The 14,324-nt window shown below is 47.4% G+C and overlaps 1 pseudogene across 1 annotated transcript; it reads left to right on the top strand.

Annotated features, from left to right (window-relative positions):
• Positions 1–3,657: 3,657 nt before the first annotated feature.
• On the top strand, positions 3,658–5,193 carry LOC144826950 (guanine nucleotide-binding protein G(i) subunit alpha-1 pseudogene; annotated as a pseudogene). Its single transcript, XR_013609978.1, has one exon. The product of XR_013609978.1 is annotated as a guanine nucleotide-binding protein G(i) subunit alpha-1 pseudogene (transcript).
• Positions 5,194–14,324: the final 9,131 nt, after the last annotated feature.

The raw sequence follows: 14,324 nt of genomic DNA, 5'->3' as shown, positions 1-14,324 counted from the left end.
CCTTCACGGAGTCAAGACACCCCGAGAGAAATCTCTGCAGCGCTCTCTCCTGATGCACCCCAGTTTGAACTGTTGACATCAACCTACATTGTATGGGTGGACTTTGACCCAACCGACAGGGTGTTTGTACCCAGAATCATCTGGTTAAATTATAGACGTGAGCAGTGATGTCCAGGTGCTGCCAGCTGCACAGGTCCAGTGATGCCCTGCGGACTGCCTCGAGGGACTGCGAGACTCAGTGGACTCTAGCTTGTTTATTTATTCCCACAGGGTGGACTCTTTGTTTTTCGTTTGGATTTTGGGAAGGATATAGGGCCATATGTATGAACACATTTTGCCATAGACGCAGAATGGGTAAAACCCTTTGATACATTTGGCGCCTAGTGTCCTGCTGCCTCCAACCACTCCCTGAGGACTGGTCTTACACCCAGGCCACACACATCCAACACAGGCATCATGGGTTACGCCTGCCAATAAAAGGGGCCGGGTGCACGTGCCCTGGGCCAGTTCAGAACAGTTACACACTGTAGGGAATATTTAAAAGCCCTTGCGCCACTTTTGCGTCACTTTTCCCATGTTAAAAATGACGCAAAAGTGGCGCAATGGCCTTATAAATAAGCCCCTGTGTCTATGTCGTCCTTTACCAACCACGTGGGCCTAGGACCCAGAATACCACAGCCCCAAGCCACTTTTGCGTCACTTTCCCATCACTTTTCCCATGTTAAAAATGAAGCAAAAGTGGTGCAAGGGCCTTATAAATAAGCCCCTGTGTCTATGTCGTCCTTTACCAACCACGTGGGCCTAGGACCCAGAATACCACAGCCCCTAGCCACTTTCTTCCTCTGCTGCCACTACCACCTTTTGATCATGGCATTCTCACACACACACATCTGTCCCCTCTCACACACATCTGTTCCCTTCTACCTCGCTCGGTCTCTTCTTTTCCCTCCTCTCTCCTGTCCTCTCCCTCCGTCCTGCTATCGTGTGCGTTACCACAATAGCTCCACTCCCGAGTAGCTGTGAAGTGCTGCTGTTACATGACGAACACATTGTGGTTTACACCACAAACGTGTGCTTTACATTTGAGCACAGCTGATTTTTTTTTTCTGTCCAGAATTCCACAATTTTTCATAAAATGAGTTACTGCAAGTTTCATAAATGACACGCCCTCTCCTCATTATATTTCAAAATAACTCAGGCGTGGTTCAGATTTCCACTGGTTGGAGAGGAGTTATGTTACAATAGCACAGAAAACAGGAAGAGGATGTGGTTTTAAGATTCTGGTTACTCATGGGCAGCTTCCTATACTATAGGAACAGTAAGCCGGGGGGCACAGGGTGCCAAGGGCCATGGCCTGGCACACAAAACAGGCACTTTGTATTTTATTTACTTATTGTATTTTATGCGTTTTTGTATAGCGCGGACTTTACCCGAAGGTTTCACCCTACCGACCACAGTAATAGCAGCCTGTGGTGTGCCTGCAAGTGCACTGTAACCACAGGATGTGTGCATCAGAGATGCTGGGATGACACAGGCGCGTGCCACCACTGCTCTTAATTACATAGAAACATAAAATACCTCCGTGTGACGACTCTTAGGAGGGATCCGTTCATCCCAAACCTTTGGTGGCAACATTAGCCATTTTGCAGGGTTCTCTGCTCACCCTTCAAATAAATGCACTGAAGAGCGCGATGGCAGGAAATGCACGCTTTGTCTGTCCAAACGCCCATATTTAGGAATTGTAAACTTCAGAAGACTGTTCTCACCCACCACATTTCAAACTCACTCATCCCCCATAAACCACAGCACTGGGTACAGGGCTTTAAGTGGGCCGGGTCTCACCGGGTCTGAGCACCAGCAGTTTTTTTTTTTTTTTAGGTAGACCTCGAAACGGGTCTCTATCGGGCTCTGTTTTGTGCCCTGGCGTAGGCGGTCAGTTTTTTTTTCTAGCGTTGTAGGAGAAGGGAAATCCTTTAAAGAGAGTCATTTTCTCTCTGGATTTCTCTTCTCTTTTCGGAACTAAGGAGCAGCAACATTGTCCTGGTGTTACCAGGGCTTCAAGTGGAAGCTTTTTCAATATGATATACAAGCCATAGTTGCTGCTTATTTATCTTATGCAACTAACAACCATTGGCAAAGCCAATAGTCCTGACTTCTTGTAGGTGTAATGTTACTTGTTGCATCATATATCTGGATGCAATGACAGAAACAGCAAAATACCAGTCGGGCAGCACACTGTTATCTGCTATCTGAAGGAAGCCCTTCAACTACTGAAAAACCTACTTTATTTGACTATGGAAGTGTCTTCCAAGTGTGTTCTTGTGGTTTGAAAGTCTGCCTCTTATTGCAGTATTGTCCTTCCTCCTGTGTCTGGGACTCGTGGGTGACTTGCACCCGTCACTTTCTCCGGTAACACACTGTTTTCTACCTCCTACATTTGTTTGTTTCGACACCTGCACAAGTGCCACCAGTGCCTACGTAACGTTTGTTCTTGTGCTGGAGTGTCCTCCGTATATTGCAGTATTATACCTCTATATTTATTTTGTACGCTTTTTGTAACCTGCACACGTCACTTTTTCCTCCTGCAATGCACCGTTTGCTACCTCTTGTATTTTGTTGACTCACGATTGTCACTTTTGTAATGCACCGTTTACTACCTCTTATACTTCGTTGGCGCACAATTGTAATTTTGCTTCATGTAATGTAACGTTTGCCTTTGTATTTTGCTCACTTGTAATGTTCTCATGTATCAGTTCTGTTCCTATTGTGAAGCGCTCTGACACCTTCGGGTAAAGTCCGCGCTATATAAAAATGCATAAATAAAATAAAAATAAATAAAACTGTGCTAAGAACAAACTTTTAGCTTACATGTTTTTAAACCACGCCCTTAATTACATTGGCCACGCCCCCTTTGAGAGACACCCCTCCCCGTTTTTTCCTCCCACTTAAAGCTCTGACTGGGTAACACAACTTTTTTTATTTAAAAAGTTTTATTTAGAAGATTTTCCAATACAGTACAGTAGTAATGGGAGGAGGGGGAGGGGGGGTGTGTGGTTACAGCGGGGAATTCTTGGCATCTTTATGGTTACATGGTTAAGAGGGCGACACTAATGTATCAACGAGCACCCCCCCCCCCCCACCCCCTCTTCCTTTCTGTCTCTCCTTCTTTACAGAACTTACAGCCAAATCAGCCTATACTATGTATGATCTGGGTAACACAACTTTTAAAATCACCCACAAACCACAGCACTTGGTCATAAAACGGGCGTGAGGCAATAGAAATAGCAACGGAAATATATTTAATTCGAATAAAAGCACACGGTGCAAGCAGACAGACATGTGCAAATGTGGTTTAATGGGAGGAGCTGCCGGTCTCGGCTCAGCGCCGTCCTTTGATACTGTGCAAAACACCTAATCTCGCAATTTGCATCTGTGGTAGCGCTCTGATGGCAAGGGGGGAAGTTCGTGCTGTACAAAAGTTGCTAAACTCGGCGCTATGAGAGCACAGTTCAGACGTGAAAGGTCACATTATTATCCACTCGCTGTCGTTAGGTCACATAGGTCAACTTTCGGGCTTGTTTTCATTCAGAGTTGGGCTTCTTTTGTTCCTTAGCACATGATATGGGCTTTGATTTCACAATCATGGATGGGAGGGCGTGGACGCAGGAGGGTGCATCCTGCAGAGGGGGGTGTCCACTCCAGGACTCTCCACCATGGGCTGCCTTCTAAGCACACAGCAGAGGGCAGATCTGAGGGTGCAGCCTGCCTGGGATGGTGTGGGCACTCCCTGAGTCTTCCCCCCCCCCAACCCTCCAAGACCCCTTATCTTATCCTCAAGCCCTGCACCATGGGCTGCACTCTGAGTGCCCAGAAACGGGCGGCAGCCAGGAGGAGCCGAAAGATTGACCGACACCTGCGGCAGGATGTCAGGGAGTACCCACACAGGGTGATAAAGCTGCTGCTTGTGGGGTTGCCGGACAGTGGGAAAAGCACCTTATTGAAGCAGCTGAAGATTGCCAGTGAGAATGGATTATCTGAGGAGGAGCGCCGGCAGTGCAAGGAGCAGGTGCAATTCAACATCATCCAGTCTATCACCGCCATCCTACAGGCAATGACAAGACTCGACATAGACTTCAGTGACCCCGCTAGAGCCGACGACGCTCGGCGGCTGTTCTTATTGACTGGAGGAGCCGATGAGGGAATGATGAGCCCTGAACTGTCCAGCGCCATCAAACGGTTATGGCAAGACAGTGGGGTGCAGGAATGTTTCCACAAAACTCAGCAGTATTGCCTCAACGACTCTGCGTCATATTTCTTCAACGATCTTGACAGACTATGCAGAGATGACTACATTCCCACAGAGCACGATGTACTGAGGGCCAGCTGCAGGACACCAGGCGTGACAGAGATGCAGTTCACCATCAGGGACTGCGAATTTAAGATCTACGATGTTAGCGGTCAGCGACCAGACAGCCAGAAGTGGATGCAGTGTTTTACAGATGTGGCTGCTGTGGTGGTCTGTGTGGCCCTCAGCGACTACGATCTGGTGCTGGGTGAGGAGATGAACCGCCTGCATCAGAGCATGCAGCTGTTCGACCACATCTGCAAAAACATGTGGTTGATGAGAAGCCCGACAATCCTCCTTTTCAACAAGAAAGATCTGTTTGAAGAGAAGCTCAAGACGAGCCCTCTTGCAATCTGCTTCCCAGATTACACGGGCGGTGACAATTATGAGGAAGCTGCATCCTACATTCGGGGCCTGTTTGAAGACCTAAATCATAGTCCAGCCGAAAAGGATTTGATCACACACTTCACCTGCGCCACAGATACCCGCTACATGCAGTTGGTCATCGATGCAATTGCCGATTACATCCTTTTGCGCTGTAGGCCAGATCCACACTCTGGTTACTACGCCGGAATGATTTAGACTACAAGGTAATGCCCTTAGATGGGCCTGGCACACTGAGAAGCCTTTTTGGGACCGGAGCACCTGTACAGTGGATCTGAGCATCCTTAATGCGCTCTCTAGCACAGCAGGTGGCTGGCCAAGTGCTGCCTGATCCATGGACAGACAGTTTAAAGTGCTGCATGCTTTTTGTTAACTATTTTGAAGTGCAACCTCCTTCGTGGTAGCTGGTATAAAATTATGACTGGTTCATAGAAAGCTATTAAAATTCTTCCTGCCTTCTGCCACTTAGTGTAAAGTGCTGCCTACTTCATGCCGGTCAGTTTAGAATGCTGCCTGCTTCACGAGTTGCTATAAAATACTGCCTGCCCCCTGTCAGTCGGTGTAAAGTGTGCCTGCATTTTGTTTTCCTTTTTAAAGTGCTCCCTGTTTCCTAACCCTTGGTTTTAGTCAGTGTAAAGTGATGCCTGCATCTTATCAGTCAGTATTAAGTGCTGCCTACTTTGTAACCATAGAGCACTACCTGCTTCATGTTAGTTGAAAGCTGGGTTTACATTGCTTCAGCCTAAAGCACTGCTTGCTTGATATCAGTTTGTGTAAAACACTGCCTGCTTTGTATTACCCTAGAGCACTCACTTCTTCACTTCAGTCACTGTAGAGTGACGCCTGCTTCATATCAGCGCTGCCTGCTTTGTACATTGTAAAGTGCTGTCTGCATCACCTGAGCACAGTGCTGCCTGGTTTGTGTCGATAGTGCATAGTGCTGTTTGGCTCATACCACCATGGAGCGCTGCCTGCTTCATGTGAGTGTAAAGTGCTGCCTGCTTCACGTGAGTGCAAAGTGCTGTCTGCATCACCCGAGCACAGTGCTGCCTGGTTTGTGTCGATTAGTGCAAAGTGCTGTTTGGCTCATACCACCATGGAGCGCTGCCTGATTCATGTGAGAGTACAGTGCTGCCTGCTTCACGTGAGTGCAAAGTGCTGCCTGCATCACCCGAGCACAGTGCTGCCTGGTTTGTGTCGATTAGTGCATAGTGCTGTTTGGCTCATACCACCATGGAGCGCTGCCTGCTTCATGTGAGTGTAAAGTGCTGCCTCCATCACCTGAGCACAGTGCTGCCTGGTTTGTGTCGATTAGTGTAGAGTGCTGTTTGCCTCGTACCCCCCATGGAGCGCTGCCTGTTTCATGTGAGTGTAAAGTGCTGCCTGCTTCACATGAGAGTACAGTACTGCCTGCTTCATGTGAGGACAAAGTGCTGCCTGCATCACCCGAGCACAGTGCTGCCTGGTTTGTGTCAATTAGTATATAGTGTTGTTTGGCTCATACCACCATGGAGCGCTGCCTGCTTCATGTGAGTGTAAAGTGCTGCCTGCTTCACGTGAGTGCAAAGTGCTGCCTGCTTCACATGAGAGTACAGTACTGCCTGCTTCATGTGAGGACAAAGTGCTGCCTGCATCACCCGAGCACAGTGCTGCCTGGTTTGTGTCAATTAGTATATAGTGTTGTTTGGCTCATACCACCATGGAGCGCTGCCTGCTTCATGTGAGTGTAAAGTGCTGCCTCCTTCATGTGAGTGCAAAGTGCTGTCTGCATCACCTGAGCACAGTGCTGCCTGGTTGGTGTCGATTAGTGCATAGTGCTGTTTGGCTCATACCACCATGGAGCGCGGCCTGATTCATGTGAGTGTAAAGTGCTGCCTGCTTCACGTGAGTGCAAAGTGCTGCCTGCATCACCCGAGCACAGTGCTGCCTGGTTTGTGTCGATTAGTGCATAGTGCTGTGTGGCTCATACCACCATGGAGCGCTGCCTGCTTCATGTGAGTGTAAAGTGCTGCCTGCTTCACGTGAGTGTAAAGTGCTGCCTGCTTCACATGAGAGTACAGTACTGCCTGCTTCATGTGAGTGCAAAGTGCTGTCTGCATCACCCGAGCACAGTGCTGCCTGGTTTGTGTCGATTAGTGTATAGTGCTGTGTGGCTCATACCACCATGGAGCGCTGCCTGCTTCATGTGAGTGTAAAGTGCTGCCAGGTTTGTGTCGATTAGTGTATAGTGCTGTTTGCCTCGTGTCACCCTGGCCCACTACTTGCTTCATGTGAGTGTCCAGTGCTGCCTGCTTCATGTGTGTGTCCAGTGCTGCCTGCTTCATGTGTGTGTCCAGTGCCGCCTGCTTCATGTGAGTGTCCAGTGCCGCCTGCTTCATGTGAGTGTCCAGTGCCGCCTGCTTCATGTGTGTCCAGTGCTGCCTTCTTCATGTGAGTGTCCAGTGCTGCCTGCTTTATGTCAGTCAGAGGAAAGAGCTGTACCTCTGTGATGTGCATATGCGTTTGTAGGGATAAGTGCCTCTCTGCTTGCAGGCTCTCAGCCCAGAGTGCTGCCTCTGTGATCACAGCCTCCTTGGCTGCTTCATCTGAAGTTTTGCTGTAGTCCTTCATTTGACAACTTCATCTTGCTCTTCAAAAGGTCCAACCCATTTTAAACTACAATTCCCAGAATGCGGCTTTATGTAACAGGCAAAGATTGTTTTTTTTTAAATCCCAGTGGTTGCTTCAGGTCACTGGGTCACCACTTGGTAGACGTGAGTTACCGACATATTACTCCACCTAAACGTAGCCATCGACTACGTCATACCCCCCCTACCCCCACCCCCCATACACTGTTTATACAGAGCTCTGACGTTTCCAAGCTCCATGCGCAAGTAGCTCAACCCGCGCAGGTATATTAATTTGCATTCTGCGATGCTTAGTCCTCTGAATGTCATCATGATATCGTAACTACAAATCCCATGATGCAAAGTAAAAGCAGGCCTGGGCGCGCTACCATGAGGAGCTGGAGCGCTCCGTGTGACAAACGACAGGTTTCAGAGTTCTGTGTTTTCGGATAATTCTGCTGCAGGCAGTCCAGTGTCCGTAGACCACAAGTCCCAGAATGCACAGTAATCACAGGCCCTGGGAGGGCTATTGATGCGGGGAGGGGTGGCAGTCCAGAGCTGGTGTCCAGAGCAGGTGCCCCCAGCAGGGGCCCCGTTTTAAAGCAGTGATTTGAAAGAGGCGCCGTTTCTGTGCTCCCGGGGGCACGTGTTTTGATATTTGCCTTTTTTCAAATTATAGTTTTATATCTTCGGAGCTTATGATAAAAAGTAATGAAAATTGTCTAAACAACTCTGAAAATGCGGACGTTTCTGTTATGACAGGTCCTTCCTTTGTGCGTGTTGTGCGTGTGGGGGGGGGGGGGCTGCCTTAACCCTTCATGTCTGTGTCTGTCAGGAAGGGAGGGGCGCGTCATGGCGCGTCATGCCTCGCCCTCTTGCAAAACACGCAACCATCAAACACGTGTCCATGTCAATGCGGCCCAGTCATTTATTTCTTTTGTTAAAAAAAAAAACCTTAATGCAATGTCAGGAACCAAACCAAGAATGAACACTTGTATAGTGGAATGACTTAGGTAAAGGGGGGTCGCAGTCACTGGCCTCCCCGACCAGCGGGGGGGGGGGGGGGGGGGTAGCTTGGTCAGTAAGACTGGGGGGGGGGGGGAGTATGTGTACATTTTGGTCTGTATGTATGTGAAAAGTCGTGGTGACATCTGACAGACACCTCACCACACCCAACCCATAATACCTGCCCCCAGCTATTTACCAAAAAATACGTTTATGGGGGGGGGGGGCTGTAACACTCCAAACACACCCCCTGAAGCTACGCCCCTGCCAACTAGTATCCGGCCTGTAGGGTTGCTGGAGCCGGAGGGGTTGTCAGTCTGCTCAGACGAACTAGGACTGTAGAAGTGACCTCACAACCTTGAGAACTGGGGTGAAGGAGAGTGAGTGGCAGGTGGGCTTTCCATGGTAGGACTGGTAGCCACAGGGGTGTGGGGGGCAGGTGATCTCTGTGCCCTTGGAGTAGCCTAGGAGAGCCAGGGCGAGGTGTGGGAGGTGGGTGAGCTGTTCACACCTGGACTAGCCTTGGAGAACGAGGAAGAGGTGTGAAACCTAGGTGAGCTCTACACTGCTGGACTGGCCTAGGAGAACCAGAGGTAAGTGTGAGGCAGATCAGAACTACACCCCAGCTCCAGTCTAGGAGAAACAGAGAGACAGGTGAGGTCTGCTTCTTTGGAGTAACCTAGGAGAGCGAAGGCGGGGTGTGGGAGGCAGATCAGAACTACAACCCAGCACTAGCCTAGAAGAACCCCACGGAGATATGTGAGAGGTAAAGTAAGTAAAGTAAAGTCCACATTTGTAAAGCGCACAATCACCCGTAAGGGTCTCTAGGCGCTGGGGGCCGTCGGGAAGATTAAGCGAGCTATTGCCCAGAGTCACATGGTGCTGGACTAACCTGCCGCCGAAGCCGGGGATCGAACCGTGGTCCCCAGATTCCAGCGTCAGTCGCCCTGGCCGCGGCGCCACACCTCTCCCTCAAAGGTAGGTCAGCTCTACCCACGTGGCTGGCCTTGAAGAACCAGCAGAGAAGGGTGTGAGAAGCAAGAGAGATCAATCCACCTAGACTGGCCTCTGTGAACCAATGAGGGGACGCGAGACACAAGGGAGCTCTACACCCCAGTAGTGGTCTAGTAGAACAGGAGATGGGTGTGAGTGGCAGGTGAGCTTCACATACATGTCAATCTATCGATAGGGTTTTGAAGGAGATTTAGGGGAAATACTAGGTGCTCAGCTATGTGAGTTAGGGAGTACAGCGTCAAGCGAAGGTGCACGAGGACGAAGGGAGAGCCCAAAACCCTTCTAAAGGGGTGCGTTGAACACAACACACCTGTACAAAGGTAAAGAATGTCCCCTGCACTCAAAAGAGTGAAACAAAACGTAGTGCGTAATAGGAAGTTAGATAAGTCACAGTCTCAATAGCTGGAGGAAAACATAATGATGAAAAAAGAAACAGTGTTGACTTGAAAAGTTGTTCTTTTAATGCTTGATAGGCCAGCCGACACGTGTTTCGTCGCAATGGAACACAAATTTCTGCGACTCTTCAGGGCTTTCCAATTACTTTAGCAGTCAGTTGGGGTCGCCTAGCTGGAGACAGTTCCAACCCAGCTGGGCCCTTGACCGAAAATCAGGTATCACAAAACGGTTGTCATTAGAAACAGCACCAATGTAATCATTGTTAATCTTAAATCCAAAGGAAGAATAGATAAAAACGTTGAAAAGAGATCTGTAATTATGGTTTCGTGTAGAGCCCGCAGAGTGCAAAAATACGCAGACAGTTCAAGGAGCGGGTCCACTCCTATAAGCAAGAACGGGATCCGTAGATGGACAGATTCCCGTCAGTTCAGGGATGCGGGCTCTTTCCAAGCGATAGGTTCCGGGTGAGGACACTCTCACATACGGGACTGGCATTGGAAAACCATGGAGGTGTGAGCCAGGTGGCATTTACACAGCATGACTGGGATAAGAGAACCAGGAATTGATTGGTGACTTTAACTATTGGGCCAATGATCCATCGGGTGGTCCCCATTCGATCAAACTTAGTGAGTTACTTTCTGGACTTAATCTGGTGCAACAAATTACCACGGCCACTCACATCAAGGGACAAACCCTCGACCAGATCTGGACTGTTAATATAGCCATGTCCCCAGTGTCTGTATCCCCCTGCACTTGGTCTGACCACTATATAATTAAATGTACTATCTGTGACAATTTCCCTATTAAATTACCCTGTCGAAGTGGAGGCCCTCGTAGAAATTGGAAGATAAGTAATAAAACATCATTCCTTGATTCTCTTACTAATTCTCTCCCCCCTATTAATCCATCTATCAACCAGGCGGACAAACAGCTTACTTGCTGGTTGTTGGCCACTAGTAATAAATTTGCTCCCCTCAAGAAAGCACATGCCCCTCGTCGGCATGATGCTCATAAGTGGTTTTCTGACGATCTAAAACCTCAGAAATTAGCCTTACGGCAATTAGAAAGAACCTGGAGACGCAAGTACCTTTTGAAAGACAAACGCCTCTATATCAATTCGATGAAGATCTATAAAAAAATCCATCCTGACCACCAAAGCAACATATTTCTCCTCTAAAATTGTGTCCACCTCCAATCGCTCAAAAGAAATTTTCTCCATAGTAAACGAGTTATCAAATCCGGACAGAATCTCTATTAAAACTGTCCCTTCGCAAAAGTTTGCAACTCCCTGAATTCCTTCTTTATTGAGAACATTTCTCTGATTAAGGCTAGCATCCCGTCATGTAATAGCCTGCCACTCTGCTCCACCACTGTCCATAACCACAGCACCATCACGCAATTCCCAAGCATCACCGAGCTTGCCTTTGTGGACTTGCTCTCTAAGATCAAGACAGGCTCGCCATCTGACTGTTGTCCCCCCAGGTATTCCGAAAGAAATCTTCACTTCCCTTCCCAGTCCTGCACTTCATCTTCTGAACCAGTCACTATCCCAGGGTATTGTCCCCGCCACCTTCAAGGAGGCCATTGTCATTCCCCTCTTGAAAAAGTCGGGGGCTGACCCTCATTTGTTAACAAAATATCGCCCTATATCTCTTCTGCCCTACCTTGCCAAGGTTCTGGAAACTCATGTCACTCGTTGTCTTACTGAGTTCCTAGAAGATTCTGAATTCCTTGATTCCAATCAAGCAGGGTTTCGCCAGGCTCATTCTACTGAGGCTGTGATTCTCACAGTTTTAGACTTTGTTTGTGACAGGGTAGATACTGGTTCTCCGCAGGCTCTTGTCCTGCTCGATCTCTCCACGGCCTTTGACACGGTCGACCATACTCTTTTGGTCGATCGTGTCAGAGACGCGGGAATCACGGGAATCACAGGATCTGCCCTTGGCTGGATTATCTCCTTTTTGGAGAATCGATCTCAGGCAGTCAGTACAGCACCCTTCATTGCTCCCAGAGTGAGCATCGCCTGCGGAGCCCCTCAGGGCTCTTCGCTCTCGCCTCTGCTGTTCAATCTGTACCTCCTCCCTCTTATCCGAGCTTTAAAAGCACGTAAGGTCTGCACTTCCAATTATGCAGACGACTTTCAACTCATCTTTCCCCTCAGTAACTCCCCGGAGTCTGTTCACATTTTTCAGTCCACCATTCGGTTCATCAGTCAGTGGATGAATAATAATCATCTTAAACTCAATCCGGATAAGACAGAGCTAGTTCTCACTAGAGGTATTATCAAGAACCCCTGTGGCCCTCACTTTTGGCCCAAGGAACTTGGCCAAGCTCCCTCGCCATCGACCACGGTCAAGAGTCTAGGGGTCATCATCAGCCAGGACCTCTCGATGAAGGCTCAGATAGGGTCAGTGATCTCTACCTGCTTTTTCCAACTGAGGAAAATAAAAAAGATTTGCAGGTTCCTCACCTATGAAGCTCGAATCCAGGTGATTCTTGCTATGATTATGTCTCACGTTAACTACTCACTTTACTATGGCATTCCCCTCTATCTCTCCAAACAGTTACAACTAGTTCAGAACCAGGCGGCTCGCTTGATTACTCATCAACCCAGACATCTCCACACCACCCCCCTCCTGAAACAACTCCATTGGCTCCCAATAATCCAGGGTTGCGATTTTAAGGTTGGGTGCCTAATTTACAAATCCCTCAATGGGAAAAGTCAGAAATTTGTGAATAACCTGATCCATAAGCATGTTCCCTCGCGTAACCTTCGTTCAGCACACAAGCTCCTGCTGTCTCAACCTTTCCTACAGACTAAAGCGCACTGGCGGTGCCAGGTTTGCTGTCCTGGCACCCATGTTCTGGAACTCCCTTCCCTCTGAAATACGCTTCTGTCCCACTCTTCTTAACTTCAGAAGCTGTCTTAAAACCTGGCTATTTCGTCAGGCTTTCTAATCGTGCATTCGAACTGGGGTTCTGAAAACATTGTAGCGCCAAGAAACCTCCACGGTGTATGTGCGCTTTATAAATTTATTTTAACATAACAGGTAGGGGTGTGAGAAGCAGGTGAACTGTACACAACAGGCCAACTTTGGAGAACCTGCAGAGAATGGTGTGAGAAGCAGATGTGCTCTAACCACATTTGCCTGGTCAAGGAGAATTGGGAAGAGGTGTATTGGAACGGAAACGTCCTCTGCATCTTAAGAGAAGTGTACCCCTTTCCCGAGTGCCCAACTGTACTGTTGTCTGAATCCCTAATCCATAGTGTCTGGACAAAGCTATACCTCTCTGAAGAACTCTAATGATAGCAAAACCATTGTCAGGGGTTGCTTTTATTCACTTCTGGTTGGTATTTTACCAATTCAAAGCTGTAATACTGTGCCTGGAGTGGTAAAAGGCTTTTGTCATTTTACAGCTCGGCATGGACAGCACTGTGCTAGTCCTATGCTTAAAGACTTTGCCGTAGAAATGGCAAAATACTTTGTCCCTTTTTATCTTCGGGTGGATGGCACTGTGCTAATACTAAAGGCTTTTATAGAAAAGCAGACATTTAAGGTGAGCAGATCTAGAATGTCGCTGGTGTCTAGGGTGCTCTACATAGGAGCTGCTTTCCACCAAAACTTGAGAACTACCCAGAGTTCTCGGCTTCTTTTTTTGCATAATTTATGCGTCACTCAATGTCTGAAAGGGTATTGTTTTGATATTGATATATATATATATATAGACATATATATAGACACACACACAGTTGTGTTTATATTATTAGATTCGATTTAATTTAATTTGTAAAATCACAACTTAACTATTTAATTTTAACATTTTAAATATTGAAATGTAAACTTTCAAATTAATTTATATTAATTTTGAACCACCAATACCTATACTTTCTAATTCACTGGTCATTCAATTCTGGGAATTTTGCTGTATTTACTATGTGAGTAAGAATCACTGTGATAAGTTCTGTTTGAAGTTTAATGTTATGATATGCATTTAAGGTAAGGTAGCTAAGGTAGTTTTAACCCATAGTGCCAAGAAGAGGGCCTAGTTGACTTTCACCTATTAATAATGAGTTCCTAAATGGCACCACCGTAAAATGCATGACCTAGTTTGCAGCAGTCACTGAAAAACAGAAAGCTTTCCCAGGATTTTAGTTTTGTTTTTTTCGTTTGTTATATTTTGGTACTAGATTACAATGGTTTTGGGGATAATAAATTATTACTTTGCATATGGGGTGATGGGGAAGTAACTTGGCAAGACCTTGAGACAGCTGGCAAGCTGCCTAGTGTCTTGGCCTCCTCTGACGTTTTAAGCCAAGAGCCCTTTGTATTGTAAAGCTGAGGTATTTACTTCTACAGCTTTTAATTGCACACAGTGGGCAAGTTCTGGTATTTATTTTATTTCATGGAAATAACCGCTTTGAAAATGTCTCAAAAGCTTTAAAACGTCATATATAAGCACAATGAAAACATAGAAATTTCACAGAAAGGCGCAATGACAATGGGAATATGGAAATGTCACACATGGGCATCAGGAGATGGTGACTATGGAGTCCTACAGTCCGCCCTCTGTGT

Source organism: Lissotriton helveticus, chromosome 4_1 (assembly GCF_964261635.1).
Source record: "Lissotriton helveticus chromosome 4_1, aLisHel1.1, whole genome shotgun sequence".
Classification (NCBI taxonomy): Eukaryota; Metazoa; Chordata; class Amphibia; order Caudata; family Salamandridae; genus Lissotriton; species Lissotriton helveticus.
The sequence above is the reverse complement of the archived record's forward strand: the minus strand, read 5'-3'. Positions and strand labels throughout refer to the sequence as shown.